We start from the raw sequence: 16,111 nt of genomic DNA, 5'->3' as shown, positions 1-16,111 counted from the left end.
AAACCATGGTAGCCTTTATCTAATCTCCATTAACCCCAACTAGACCAAAAAACTCCAAAACATGCCTTATATTGATCATGAACCACTAAAACGTCCAAGAAATTGCTATTCTTTTTTAGATCTTCAAGATTTTGAAAAATAGTCAAGACTCTTACCTTGAAAATTATTCAAGGTACAATCTGGAGAGAAATTGGATGTATCATCCTTAATAGCTTAATTTTGTTGGTCCATTTTTTAAAGCACAGCCTTGGATGCTTTTTCCTTGAATATAAGGATGTATCCGTCTATTCATAGTAAATCACATTGTAGGTAAATTTCACAAAAGAAAGATGCTCAATCCATTATCTCAATTTCTCTCACAATAAGGTTTTAAAATGTTTTCAATAGTTTGGTTTACTCTTTCAGTTTTACCATCATTTATACATTGCATGTGGTACTAAATGTCATGAAGGGACTTGAGAGAGGAGAGAGAAAATTGTATGAAAGAGAGTCTAGTTAAGGAGAGAGAAAGATTGGAAGTGTAGAGAGAAATGTAGGAAAGAAAGAGAGATGGTCAACAGCCATGAAAGGATGGAAAGAAGCTTGAGAGGTGAAGATAAAGTTATATTCTTGTAAAAAAACATGATGCTGTACATATGTTCTTTACATCTTTTATATGTCCCTAATTCAACTCCTTACATTCCATTCCTATTTAAAAAATATTAATAGGGGGCTTATTACAATCGTCCAAGTGGTAGAAAGGGGCAAAGTACCCTGCATGGATTTTAAAAAAAGCCCAATCAAGGACTTGCTAAAGGAGTACAACTTGAGAGTTGAGAATTAACTACAAAGTATTTACATTCATTTGGAAATATAAAATTAAAACCTTTGATCTAAATTGTCATTAAGAGCTCCTCCAAGATATAGACATTGTGATATCTATTGTAGACCTTATTGTATTAAATTTATAAGAACATGGGATTGATTGATTTGAATTAGATCTGTTATAGCTCTAGACAACTTTCTTTAATTGTCATTAAGAGCTCCTCCAAGATATAGACATTTGTGATATCTATTGTAGACCTTACTGAACTTACTGAATTAAATCTATAATAACATGGGATTGGTTGATTTGAATTAGATTTGCTGTAGCTCTAGACAAAACTTTCTTTAAGTACTTTTAATTTGTATGACTCACTCATCTCTAACATTAATTCAACATTAAATTTGACCCAAAACAAAGTGTTATTTTGCAATGAAACAAAGCTCACTAGTTGGCATGATATTGTCACAAATATCTTGAAGTTAAGGACATCATTTCCAAAGTAATGTTGGTCCATTCAAAGAGTTAAGGGTAGCCCTTAGCCTCATGGGTCAAAATGGAAAGTGATATTCCATCCATTTATTAAATTCATGACCATCAAAGTATAGGTATCATCATCCATGAAATAATATACATGTCCTTGTGAATCCACTAAAGCATAAGCAATTGAATCAAATAGAAACCTGTGGTCATGGTCTTCCTTATCAGAGACCCTACAGGCTACAACTTTAAACTTTTTACCTTTCTCTTGAATTGCATCAAAATTTTCCTTTAACATGACTATCTTCATCCTCTTTTGAATATTCAAGTACCAAAAATATCTTGCATTCTTCGCTCTGCATGTGTTTTCATGATTGGAGTACATTGATTTACATCTATAACATAACCCTTAAGCATGGAATTCTTTGATTTGGTCATTTGTGTTGAGCTCTATTGGCTTTAGACAGAATTTTGCCCACATCATCGTTGGTTCTATTAGCAATAGAAAAGTCGTACCGCTGTTCATGGTGCTCATGATAAGCATGTGGCTGAGAAATAAATGATTTTTGCTCATAGTCATATTGCTGTCCATATAGATAATGTTGCTCATAAGAGTGTGATTGTCTATAGTCATTGCTATATAAATATAGCAATGTGATTGTAGTAAGTCTTGTTGAGCTCTTGCATCAGCCATAGCACTCGATGCAACCAACATATGCTTGTTTTATACATGTGTTAAACCCTTTTACAAAACAACATTACTATACAGATTTATGAGAGCTTCCAAGATGCATGGTTGTATCAACTGATTCGGACTGCAACTGACTTGTTGAATTTCATTTCCCAAATGATACTCGTAATATTTCTACTAGATGCCATTTGCCCTGTATAGAGTACTTCAGAATCAAGATTGCCTTGTTGAAAATCATGGTTGCAAATGAAGCCATAACCATCTTTATCCATTGATTGACCCACAGTATCTATTCTTGCTGGAGGTTGGCTCAATGGTGTATGGCTTTTCCAAGAGCCCTTACAATGTCCACATTGCTCAAGAGGTGTTCTTGTGCTCGAACTTTGTTGCTGCTTACAATAAGCTCCAACATTTCCAAACAAAGAACTACCTACTTACTGCTTGAAAACTTGGCCATAATGATCTTTACCTATCCTACTATCAATATTATTTGAGCTTTGTTGTAAGCTATGATTACTGGTTCCAAGAGTTTCTTCTAAATTACAATCTCACTACAAAGTGACTGCTGCTTGTATCTGTTTTCCTACTTAATGCTTTCTTGTAATCTTCAATGTTACTACTAAAAGTCAGATCTCCATAGTCTGCTCAAATGTTTCCTATGCTACCCAACCATATGCTTCAGATATTACTTGCAAATTCTATAAATGGTTTTCTTGTGTCAAGTGATAGAAGCTTGAATGATCATCTTCAGCACTAGCTTGCCATCTGGCAAGCTGGAATTGCTCCCCTCTCAATGGTTGAGACTATTGATGATGGAAATTACAGTCAAATGTCAGTGCAACCAGTGTGTATCTGTCTGCCAATCTCCACTCTAGCTCAGTTTTCCTGTCTTGGTGCTCCAGCTCAGTTTGCCTATCTCCAAACAATGAAATCCTTGCATAGCTCACTGCTGTTATCGCACTGGAAAGATAAGCAATGGTTATGCCTATGTGCTATACTGTAAAGGTTGCTAAGATTCTAATAGATATGCAATGGCTATGCCCTTATGTTGGACTGCCACACCTCTTACAATTCATGCATTTGTGATACTCTATTGCAATATGTCTGTCCAGTACTACAAGCAGCAGTAAAGAAAGCATGCAACCACATTGACTGACTGAATTGAGTAGCATAGCTTGTAGGTGAATATTTTTCCTTGCTATCGGCAATTACTAATCCCAATGAAAATCAATCTCCCAGCATCAGCTTCTCTCTGAACTGTAATAACTCCATTGGTGTTGCCAATATTCAGCACTCGTATACTGACATAGGCTATTGAACAGTTTAAAGCTCTTGATCTTTCCCATGGAATCTCAAAACCATCTACAGGTCAGTAGTAAAACAAATAAAGTGACCTGTCCACAGTAATAGCCGGAGTACTCCTTGTAAGTGTTGCTGCTATATCCATCTACAGATTAGTAGTAAAAGAAATAAAGTGACCTATCAACAACAATAGCTGGAGTACTCCTTGTAAGTGTTGCTGCGATAGGCTTAAATGGTGTGGTCATGCAATTTTGTACATCTAACTGATACTAATCTCTGTCAAGCTCTGGAAGAGAAGATTGCTCAAACTATTGTTCCTGGGTAGGTCTGAAGTCTGCAATAGAAAATTAAGAGGACCCTCAGTGTGGGGAGGAAGGATTTGAGGACTTGCCTTTTGCTTCAGTAATCTGTCACAGGATGAGGCCAATCAAACTGGTCTTCTCATGCCCCATGAAGGATTTGAGGGCTTGTCTTTTGCTTCAGCAATCTGTCACAGGATGAGGCCAATCAAACTGGTCTTCTCACACCCCATTAGTTTGAATCCCACCTATGCAATTTCCAGCAGTAGTAGTAGTAGGTGCAACCTCAGCAATCTTCATGGCATCATATGCAATGCAAGACCAATCAAAATGTCAAAGCCATAGAGCGTATTGATGCAATTATGTCCAGCTATTGCCTGTGAGAGGTCATTTCGGACAAGCAAGATCTGAGCCTTGTTGACAACGTATTGGTTTTAGAGGAGCAAATAGGCTGCTCTAGGTTGCTTTTTCCAATGCCCTCTTGCCTGGCCCCCCTTGTGGGTGGCTAGTCAACCTCAACTTTGCATCCTTGGATGCCCTCAACCTGCGTGTAGTCAATCTGTATGTGATAAGCTCATGATCACCCAAATTCTCAACAGAGAGAAAGTCTTAATGCCCACAAATGCTGGACAGTATGTCAGATGATCCTCTGAAGCTTGGTTTGTATGCATGTCTTGCTAATAGCCTTTTCTTATACCTCTTCTACTGGCCTGGGTATAACCAATGGCAACAAGCAAGTAGAAAGGATGTAACCTACAACTTCATAAGGTACAATATGGAGCTTTGTGGATGTGTCTATGCAAGGGAGAAGTATACATCCTGTTATGAAGCAATGCACTACAAGTGTGCCGCATATGAAGAAGTAGAGAACTCAAAGGTTGCAGACCACCTATTCGCAGATATGGAAGGGATGCACAATGTCCAGGAAGTTGCAGATGCAAGTTCTATCTCTGCTCTAAGTTTGGCGCAAAGTTTGCTGCAGAATACTACTGGTACCAAATTATGCTTTACTGAGAAGTATCTGTGGCATTGCCTAAACACAGCTACCATTGCTTTCTTAGTTTCTCTAAGAGTTCAGCAAATAAACCCTGCAATTCTCCAACTTTAAGCTATACGAGTTTTTCACCGTGCGCTCTATGCTCGCTGGTTTTTCTGTTCCAAGCTCAACAACCATTGCGATTACAATTCGGTTTTTCTGTTTCAAATCCTTAAACCTTGAAGAGATGTTGATAAATCTCTACCAAAGTTAAGCCTCCAAAAGCAAGAGACGAAGTGTTCTTCAAGAAATTGTGAACTTAAACCAATATTTTATGGCAGCCCATGCCCTGTCATTTTCAAGAGGAGAACATGCTTGAGGGAAAAGAGATACCACTCAATCCTCATGAAGCCTTGATGGATGATGCTTAAGGAAGAGGCACTAGTGTTAGCTCAACACACGAGGATATTCAACATGAAAATAGAGTTGTCCAAGTAGCACATTTAGCTTGCTCCACTTGGAATAATGCTCACCTAAAGCTCTTGGCAATGGTGCTTATATTGAAGGTTTTGAAGCTAGCAAATAGTCCATTATACTTGAGAAGTAGAGATCAAAGGATGGAGTAGAGATTTCTTAAGCAAAGCTCCATGGAAGCTTTCAAGAAAGCTTGCAAAGAGGAAAGAGAAGCATCTTCTATAGAACTAACTATGGTTAAGATTTGCATTAACTCCTATAACCCTACTTTCTATCAAATACCTCCAAAAATTGCATGAAAATTTATGACAAGTTGCGAGTTTGGCCATCCATTGCCATGTATGTCCCTTTCAACTTCAAAGATCTCTAGATTTGTCTTTTTCCAATTGTAGGTGTCCTACAAGTTATTGCTAGTCATAGTCCATGTCCTGTACTTGCAGTACTTGTTTGAAATAGAATTTTCTTGAGTAAAAAATGAGTAGATATGAAGAAAAGAAAAGAAAAATGGATTAAAGACCTAGGCTTTGATACCACTTGTCATAAAGGGACCTGAGAGGAGAGAGAAAGAAGAAAGAGAAGATTGTAAGAAAGAGAAAAGAAGAGTGCAGAGGTGAGAGAAAGTCTAGACGAGGAGAGAGAAATATTGGAAATGGAGAGAGATAGATAGGAAAGGAGAGAGATGGTTGGTAGCCATGAAAGGACATGAAGAAGCTTGGGAGGTAAAGGATACAACTCTGTTATTGTTTTTAAAAAAATGATGTTGTACATATGCCCTTTACATCTTTTATATGTCCTTAATTTAGCTCTTTACACTAAAGCACAACTAAGTTTCAATGGCTTGAAGTAAGTATATCCGTAACTTTGAGGGAAACTTAAAAGTCTTTGTCATCATTGACTATACTTCTTGGTAAGTCTATGTAACCTAAATATCTCAATGAAAATTCAAGAAATATAAAATGACTTGTATATAGCCTTGATTGGAATCAAGTATCCATACTTATTGACTCCTGTTGGGAGCTCATGCTCAACCGCCAAGACCCATTGACCACTTATTGTTCAAGTGTTTTAAGCGAGTACTAATGGCTACCTCTCACATAGCCGATACGCTCTCTCTCTCTACAAGTGTAGTGAGCTTACCTTGATGCTCGATTGAGTTGCCTCCTTTCTCAAGCACTTAGGTAGCTTCACAATTCTTGATGCAAGCTCAAGCATCCTCAAGCCTCTTCCTCCAAGCTCTATCCTCCATAGTCACGTGCGAGACAAGAGAAGAAAAGAAAAGAGAAGTAGAGGAGAGGAGATAGTGTGGAGCTTCACCTCCTTGATTCCTCACCCTCACATACTCCCTCTCACACTCTCACACTCCCTCTCTCAAGCACACCCAAGTAAGCAAAGAGTAGAGAAGAAGAAGAATCTCTTGTTGCCACACACCAAAAGAATAAGCTCTCACTCACTTTTTGAACTTTATATACATGCTATAAAATACCATGGATACCCATCCTCTTTTTTTACATAACTGGCCATTGTGGCAAGGTCATTTTTCCATTTCCTTCTACTTGGTCTATTTCTTTAGTTTATGCATGTCTACCCTTTTACAATTTGCACAAGAGGGAGCCTAACGCTCTTTTTCAAGAATTTTGGGATGCCTTTCACTTAAAAATGCGCTTTTGCCTTTAGCTTGATTTTAGAGGCCATTCTTGTGTCTTTGCTTATTCTTTGTCGTGCTTCTTTCATTGCTTATGTATTTTACTTCTTTTTCTTCCATCTTGAGTTGGGATTAACACTACCCCCCTCCTTGCATAGTGCCAATCCCATGGCACTGATGTGGAGTGGTAGGCAGGAGGGATGGGTGTAGCTGTGTTGGCTGTTTTGAGTGTGTATACAAGCCCTTGCGAGGATGCGAGGATTGGCTGGCTCTTGAAATTGGAGATGAAGTTGGAGTGGGTTCCTCTTTGTTGTCGGCAATGCTGGAATTTATCCTTTAAAATTGAATATAGTGTTGGATGGATCTGTGTGTGGAGAGATGTTGGTGGGCGGATCCATCTTTAAAATTGAATATGGTGTTGGATGGATCCTTGTGTGGAGAGAGGCCAGTGGACAAATTTGTCTTTAAAATTGAATATAGTGTTGGATGGATCCCTATGTGGAGAGAGGTTGGTGGGCAGATCCGTCTTTAAAATTGAATATGCTATTAGACGGATTTGTCCCCTGGCCATCTGCAGTTGCCTTCTCTTGCGCTGTTCCAAATGAAGTCTTTCATTCACTTTTTGATTGGGGATACTTGGGTCTGCCCTTGCTTTGTTTCATTTGCATGGTGACAATGTTGCATAAGATGGGGAGTGCATTGCATAGATGATGGGGCCTCCAGAGTTGGTGGTTGGGGCTTTTTTTTTGTACTTGAAAAGAAAAGAAGGTGCACCACTTGGGGCTATGCTCAATTTGTCGTGTGGTGCATGGTGCTCGTGCTAGTGGGACTAGGAGTAAGCTTGGGGGTTGTCTCACTTGAGAACTCAATTTGTGCATAAGGGAGGTACAGTGTGTGTAGCTTAGGTTACATGTCTAACCATAGGTGCTACCTCCCTTAGTGTGTCCTACCCTTGATGTGCCCTAAGCATGTGTTGTGGGGAATCAAAAAGGGCTAGGGGGTAGACACAAAGTTGGTTGATCGAGGCCACCGGATGCACCTAACTTGAGAACCCCTAGGTACCCTGACTATGACCTATGTGCAACTTGTTGCGTCTTCATGTGATTTCTCTTTCTACTTCCATTCTCTTTGTTTGCCTTTTTATTTTGTTCCTTCTTGCCGTGGGTTTCTCTCTCTCTTTCTCTCTTCATCTTTCTCTTTTTTTTTTGGGTAAGTTATATGGGAAAGAAGAGAGCTAAGCTTCACTACAGAGTGGGGTGGAGAAGGGGGTTTAAGAGACTTATTTAGGAATTGCCGACTCTGCAAGTACCCCTTCAAGTTCAGGTGGACTTGCAGAGTGGTGGTAGAGAGAAATGGATAAACAAAACAAGGGGAGAAAAGTGGCGTGCATTATTGGTCGAGCCATGGCGCAGTCGTCTATGGCATTGGGATCAAGGAAAAGGGGTGGAGACTTGCAAAGTGGTGGTAGAGAGAAATGGATAAACAAAACGAGGGAAGAAAAGTGGCGTGCATTATTAGTCGAGCCATGGCGCAGCCGTCTATGGCATTGGGATTAAAGAGAAGGGGTGGAAGGTTGCATTCTTGTGGGGCAGGATTTAGCCTAAGTAGGATCCTAAGTAGCCTAAGGTAATTATAGGTAATAATGAAGGTGGGGTCAAGGCATGAGGAGAATTCATCTACAAAACTGATTATAAAGTCACCTAGATTTTCAGGGGTGAAGCAAAGGGCCTCCTTTGGTGTCAAAATCCACTCCCATTTTGCAGGGGTATGGCCTGAATATTGGGTTGTTACGCTTGAATGGAAGGGTGTTGCAAAACACCACCCAAGTGTTCATATCTAAGTGTTGGCACTCGTAGCTCAGCACTAATCTCGCGGCGTCAAAAAAAATTTCCTGTCAAAATTTTGCATCTTATGTGCCCTAGAGGGTGGGGTTCTGCTCTCTCTCTCTCTCTCTCTCTCTCTCTCTCTCTCTCTCTCTCTCTCTCTCTCTCTCTCTCTCTCTCTCTCTCTCTCTCTCTCTCTCTCTCTCTCTCTCTCTCTCTCTCTTCGTCAGCCTTTTTTCCTTGAGCTTGCTTTTGATGTCAATTACCTCTTCCATCACCTTGATCGGTAAAACCCGACGCAATTTGGCGAGGAACTGGAAGTTTAAGTGGAAGGGGTTTCTGGAGGCCTCCTGTTGTTCCAAGATCACCAAATCAGCGTGGAAGCTTGTTGGGACATTATCTTGGCTCAATGGCATAGGCGCGGGTGGTACTTGTATAGGTTTAGCCTTTTGCATTTTCCTTGTGTCCTCCACCATCTACTTCCTTTTTTCCTTGAGTGCAGCTCTTCTTTCTTTGGAGGTGTCCCCCTAATGTTTGTCGTCTGGCTGTGGTTGGGAGGGAAGTTGTGGGACTAATTCCTCCTTATGAGGTCCCATCTCAAAGTTCAATCCGGCCTCTTCCTCGTGTCGAGCTTCCTATTGCGCCCCTTGGGCTAACCCTAATGCATCCACCTCTTATGGGTTCAGGCTTGCTTGCAACAGATACTTTCTTTGTTCTTCAAAGCTGAGGCGGACTCCCATTTGCTGAGCCGGTATTTGCAAGCTTGCCTTTAGGGCTCTATTGCAATCCCAAGCTTCTTTTTAATTGTCTCAATGGCCTCCCTTTTCTTTGTCTGAGTGACATCAAGTAGCGTATTGAGGAAGGTGTGTTGTTGGGCTCGGAAATCATGCGGACAGCTGTTGCTTTGCTTTCTGCCAATGCTTTGTCTTTCTCCACCTGAGCTAGACAGTTTGCCAAGGTCTTAACTCTCCTTTCATTTTGATTGGCCTATTCTTCCGCTCTCCTCTTCATGTCCTTGAGGCTTTCCCCATATCTCTAAGCTAGCATTGTGAGTCTTCATTCTTGATTTTCCTTTTCTCCTCTCAGCTTCTGTTGCTCTTCTTGTGCTGAGGGTCCCTCTTGTGTCAATCTTTCCACCTCTCTTTCGCACTTGCGTGCTCTTTCCTCCCTCAGCGCCTCCAACTTTTCTATGGCTTTAGTGATCTTCTCCATTTCAGCTTGCAGGTCTTCATAGAGCCACACAATCTCTTCATTGTCTCTTTGCAAGCACCATATGGCCTCGGTTTCTTCATCTAGACTTGCCTGCCATTCAGCTTCTGTCGCCTCTTTAGCCTATAACTGCTCCTTCAGCTCATTAACTTCCCTTTGGGCCATGGCTATTTGGTGTGTTTTCTCCAACTAGATGCAGCCATGGCCTCTTTTTTGGCTTCTAGCTCTGCTATTGTGATTTTTTTCTCCTCGAATTTCTCTAGTTGAGAGAGAAGCTCCTTGACATATTCTTTGTATTCTACAAGTGGCCTCTTTGTTGTGATGATGGAGGTTGTGGAGGTTGCCACCTTTTGCCTCTTCGCTTGACTCTCAGTGTTTGTTGCTGCGTACTGGCCTTTTGGTTCTTGCAAGAGGGGTTCCTTCTCCTGCTTCTTGGCTCATTTCCTTATTCATAAAGTACTGGACCTAAGCCATTAGGTTGATGGTATCCACCTGGGTCGTAGAATTGGGTGTGGACAAGGGATTCTTCTCCGGTGGGCTATTGCCAAAGCCTTTGCTGAGGTCTCGAGGGTGTTCCTCACAAAACCTTTGAGGTTTACCTCATCTAGCCACTGTGTTGTAATGCTCTCTAACAAGGGGACATTAATGCGGCTCATGATGGTGTTGTACCTCTAATTAGAAAATAACGTGTGCACCATCTTGGCTTGGAGTTGGATTTCGGGATCTGGAATATTCGCCAAGTTGATGCCGTTGTTGGTGTGGACCTTCACCTTGTTCATTCCTAGCAAGGCGTATGTCTCTCTTCAACTTTCTCTCTACTTTGTTTGCCAAGCCCAATGCTTTTTCTACCGGCTCCGGGGTCAATTCAATTTGCACCCGATGAGTTTCCTCTCCCTCATGCATAGTTACAATGCCGTGGTTCCTGTGGAAGGTGCGCAAGAACTCTACACAGTGGATGTAGTCTACCCCTTGGCCTATTGCTTCCATGTATTTTTGCAGATTGCATTGCTCAATGATTTGCCTCATAGCCTGTTCTTCGATGGCCACGTCTTCTAGGTTGAAGATGAAACTTAAACTAGTTAAAGGCTCGTGTTTCCACCAAAAGATCGCATTTTGCATGTTCTTCTAAAAAAGACAATTTATCAGCCTTTTCTTGGCCTGCCATTATGGGTGCTTGTCATGAAATGATACTCACCATTAGTGTTATTCAGAACAATCGCAAGCAAAAGGAAACAACTACATATTTGATGAATTGTATTGCTTGAGTGCAAAAGTCAAAAATTTCTCCAATTAGTCTATTAATTTCAAGTTTTATTGACCTTTTCCACATTGACAAGTTGTTTCATCCTACCATGGAGGTTTCCAGTGTGTGCTTTTCCTTTATTTTTTTCCTTATGTGTTTGGTTTGATTCACCTTACCACTCCCCCTTCTAAATTGAGAAGCATCCTTCCAAGGATTAAAGTATTAGAGGATGAAGGGCCTTCAACACATAATCTTAGTGTTTTACTTTTGCATGAGCCAATCATAGAAATTCGGATTATATTCTAAATTAGCATAGCTTTCCATGTCAAAAGGGCATATGCCTACATGTGTGATGTAAGTGAGGACATCAAGCAAGAAGTCGCCAGAGTCCACTCAGCTGGCAATACACAGCTTTTCCTCAATGAGAATGCGATCTAAACACATTAAGGATGCCCCTCAATGTGTTCTTCCAAGGGTCGATTACAAATGGTAGTCAACACCCTATAGGAAGTTGGGGCTACATATGTTGGGTCGTATTCCAATGCATTTATTGCGTATCGTTGCTCAGCATTGGTCATTATTTGGCATCCCTCTAGCTCCCATTGCAATCGAAGAGTGCACCATTTGCGTAAGAAAGAGGAGCCATTGTCATCTAGTTGTTTCAACTTCTCGATTTCTTGGCATGTGGTCATGATCGTGTGTTTATTATATGATGTAATGAGACACTATTTAATTGCCTATTCTCTGGATATCTCAGTTGCAATTAACTCCTCAGCTGCTTTGGAAGCCTTGATGAATAAAAATTTTGACTCCTCTTAAGGGCAAGGGAGTGTTCACACTTTCATTGATATAGGTTTCTCCAAGAGGCCTAAGTCTAGTCAATCGTAGTTTTTAGCCAGTGACATGAAAGTCGTGTCTAAGCATCTAAGGCAAGCAACCAAGTCATCCCCTAAATTTTTAGCTAAGTCAGCGGCTAAGATTAGAATTGATTGTCGTTCATAAGAGGGTCTAAGGCTTGTAGGTGGTTGGGGTTTGATTGAACTAGAGAGTTCAGCAATAGCTAATTGTGGCGGCTTGAGTTGCTTTTGAGGCTGTGGCTTGGCTTCCTGTTCGATGGGTTTGGTTGTGGCTACGGTTGTCATGCTACTAGATGCTTTTGAGGTCTATGGGGCACCATCGGTACTAGATTTGAGCGATTTGTTAGTAGCAGGCTATGGTTTTGGGCGAGAGATTGGTTTAGGCCCTATTGATCTAGGCTTTGGAGGTTCTATGGACTTATCGGCCCGATTCTCTTGTGCCATGAGTGTCTCTGACTAAATGTTTTGTGTGATCAAGCTTGAGGGTGGCGTTTGAGTAGGGCCTTTGGTTGTTTTGGCTTTAGGTAGCCAAATCTAGGTGTTACCCTCATAGTAGCCTTGTGCTTGCAATAAATTGGGGACCCATCGCAGCTTGACTGTATGTTGATGTTTATAGTTTCGTCTTGGCCTCCTAGGTTTCGAGTGTGTGTCACTAGCCTTGGAAGGCCATGGGTTTCTATTTCTAGGTGGTAGTCCTTGATGTTTAGGTACCCGTTTGAACTAGGGTTCATGGGCTCCAATGTTGGGTTCAATGGTTTGTTGGCATTGAGGCTTGGCAGGTTGTGACGAGTCACGATCCCCCTCCTTAGACTTGACGGTGGGTTTCTCTATCGGTGGCCTTGTGGACTTAAAAGGAGTCACGCCACCCTTGCTGAAAGCTATAACTATGCGAACGTTGCCCACGGCTAGGTGGAAACGCTGTGACTTGTAGTCTACCTTGCAACAAGCTTGCTTCTTAAAGGTTCGTCCTAATAGTGACTTTGTGCCTACATCTTTAGTGTTAGGCAACACATAGAATATCATTGGCATGCTTTCAGACTCAATAGAAACTACAATCTTGCACTTTCCCAAGAGTGCATATGATAGGCTCCCATATGGGCTGAGCTTAGTGTTAGTGCGCTGCTGTAACTGCGGTTTGCCAATTTGGGTTCAATGATCATGAGTTAAGACATTAATGTTAGCTCTCTCATTGATGGTGCATGTGTACTTGGCAGTGACCGTTATGCTTAGGTAAGATGGTTCTACATCGTCCTTATCCTCATCGTCCATCTCGGTGATAGTGGCTACTCGTAGGGATGCTAGCATTGGAGGCTCATGTAGTGGATGTGTGAGAGGGAAGTACTTCTTTATGCGGCTACCATTGAAGAAGCATATGCCCCACCTTCTAGGGTTTCGAGTTCTACGTTGCAAACTGATGGTTCGAACTTTGAAAGGACCTAGCCCTTGAAACTTCATTTTCTGTTTATGTCCCTTGACTGAGTACAACAATACTAGGTCGCCTTGTTCAAAGTTTTGCTGCTTGACATGCTTGTCAAACTAGTTTTGCATCTTGCCTTCTCATATGTTACCGCATAGGTGGCTAGAATCCGAGTTTTCGATAAGTGTTCGAGCTCAACTAGGCGTTCCGTCCATGCCTCCTCCCCATCCCATTTCTCTTGAAAGGCTATCCTTAGGCTAGGAATGAAGAACTGCAAGGGTAGAATTGCCTCAGTTCCATAGGTCAACCTAAAGGGAGTTTGACCCACAATTGTTTTATAAGCTGTGTAGTTGGCCCACAAGGCCGTCATCAACTTGTTATCCCAGTTGTTGCTGTGAGAAGGAGAGACCACCTTAGTCAAGACATTCACCAAGATGTTATTTGTGGATTCAGCTTGGCCGTTTTCCTAAGGGTAATAAGGCAAAGATTTTGGATGGATGTTATCCCGATCATTACGTGAAGCAGAGACCACCTTGGTCAAGACATTCACCAAGATTTTATTTATGGATTCAGCTTGTCCATTTGCCTAAGGGTGATAAGGCAAAGATTTCAATGGATGATTAGGAAGGTGGATAAGAGATGAGCTATCACTTTGTTGATGAGGCATGTGCCTTGATCACTAACAAGTTTAATGGGGCAACTAAATCGAGAGATCACTTGCTCCCATAATAACTTGGGAGTGGTCTGAGCATTGTTTCTTCTCGTAGCATGTGCCTCTGCCCATTTTACTAGATAATCAGTATAGCGACAATGATGTATTTAGCTTGTGAATACTTTGCAGCGGGACTAATGGGTCCGATGAAGTCAATTTCCCATTTCTAAAAGGATTGTCATGCAATGATTGGGGTCAGCTCCATGTGATCCTTATGAATGGGAATCTTAGTCTGTTGGCACTCATCACAATGCCTTATGAATCGTATTGCATATTGGAAGAGAGTGGGCCACCACAGTTGGGACTGTAGCACCTTGCGGGTTGTCGTGTCTCTATTGAAGTATCCTCCTGCGATTCCATCGTGTGCCTCTGGAGTACATCATGTATTTCGTGCTTACACACATCTATGAAGCAACTCGTCTCGCCCCATCCTATAGAGTTGGCCTGCTATAAGCTGATAGGGATGGATCTTCAAGGTGAGTTGTCTAAGTCAAGCCTTTTCTATAGTCCATGCTCAACTACTTGGACTATGTCATCTACCCCCCCCTCTCCCCCCCCAATATAGCGTCATGTCGACCCTAAACAAATCCCTTTCGTTGGATAGGCTGAATAGACGTGTGTCTAGCAATTTGTCTACAATGCCTTGCCCAATGGATTCTCCTGTGGGGATGCGAGACATATGGTTAGCCATGTAGTGCTGCTTCCCTTTACATACCACCATAGAGAAGTCAAATTCCAAGAGCAGAAGTAACCATTGAGCAATACGTCCTATAGTGCAAGGTTTATTAACTAGATACAACAAGGCTTGGTGGTCAACAAAGAATGTAAAAGGTGTAGCCAAAAGATAATGCCCGAATTTCTATACGGAAAACACCATGGCCAAACTCTCTCTCCATTGTTGAGTAATTTATTTTGGTCTCAGTGAGTTGTTTGCTAGCAAAGCTCACTGGGTAGTCTAGGTTGTGTTCACCAAGTTGGCACAACATAGCTCCTACGATGAATTTTGAAGTGCCAATGTGCACATAGAACATGAGTGTCTAGATTGGGGCTCGTAGAATTGGTGGCGTTGTCAGAGCCTTTTTTAATTCCTCATACATGCATTGGCATTCCTCAGTCCATTTGAATATGATCAACAGCTTGTATAGAGGTCTAACAATCAATGCATAGTTCAACACAAACCGCTAATAATACCTTGTATGACCTAAAAAGCATTGAATCCCCTTGTAATCAGTTGGTGGTGGAAGATTGACAATGACGTTATCTTCGAGAAATTTATGGCAATGCTGTTCTTTGACACCACGTGCCCTAGGATGCATCTGTGCTTCACTCAAAACTGGCACTTCAGGGGGTTCAATGAGAGACGATATAGTCAACACTTTTCAAAGACCACTCGGAGTCTGTTTAAGTGTTTCCTCCAAGTAGAGTGAACACACAAGTCATCCACGAAGACCTCTAAATCCTTCCTAAGTATATCTTTGAATATCGTGCATATCAGTCGTTGGAAGGTAGCTAGAGTGTTAGTCAACCCAAAAGGCATGACTATGTAGGTAAAGATGCCCCATTTAGTGGTGAACACGGTCTTATGCCTATCATTAGGATGCACTTGCACCTGATTGTATCCCCAAAAGTTGTCCAAAAAACTGTAGGTCTCCTTTGCCAGCTACTCTCTTGAGCATATGCTCAGTGTACGGTAATGGATAGTTATCTCTCTTTATAGATGCGTTTACCTTCTTGTAATTGGCACACACTCTAATATTTTCATTCTTCTTTTACACAATGACAATTGGCAAAACCTAGTCCATGTGTTCAATTTCATAGATGAATCTTGCTCTCATTAGCTTGTCAATTTATTCCTTGACGGCGTGGCCGTGCTTTGGATTCATGGGATACGGTCACTGCTTGGCCAACATTACGTCTAGTGTCATGGGTATATTGTGAGTCACTACACTTGGGTCTACCCCTTTGAGCTCCTCTAGTGACCAAGCAAGGATGTCTATATACTCTCGTAAGAGAGCAGTGAGACTTTCTTCCTCTTCATCAATCAAGTCATCGGCTATAAAGATAGGTCGGGCTGTCTCCCCTTCTTTGGCTAAATTGACCTCCTTGACCTTGGCGGGTCCTTCGATTGGTTCACTTGCTTGCCCCTGTCATTTGGCTCCCATCAAGATCACTATCCTATCTCCT

The sequence above is a fragment of the Lygodium microphyllum genome, chromosome 6 (assembly GCF_053477565.2).
Source record: "Lygodium microphyllum isolate KBCC chromosome 6, Lygodium_microphyllum_v1.1.10, whole genome shotgun sequence".
In the NCBI taxonomy this organism is placed as follows: domain Eukaryota; kingdom Viridiplantae; phylum Streptophyta; class Polypodiopsida; order Schizaeales; family Lygodiaceae; genus Lygodium; species Lygodium microphyllum.
This window is presented reverse-complemented; position numbering follows the sequence as displayed.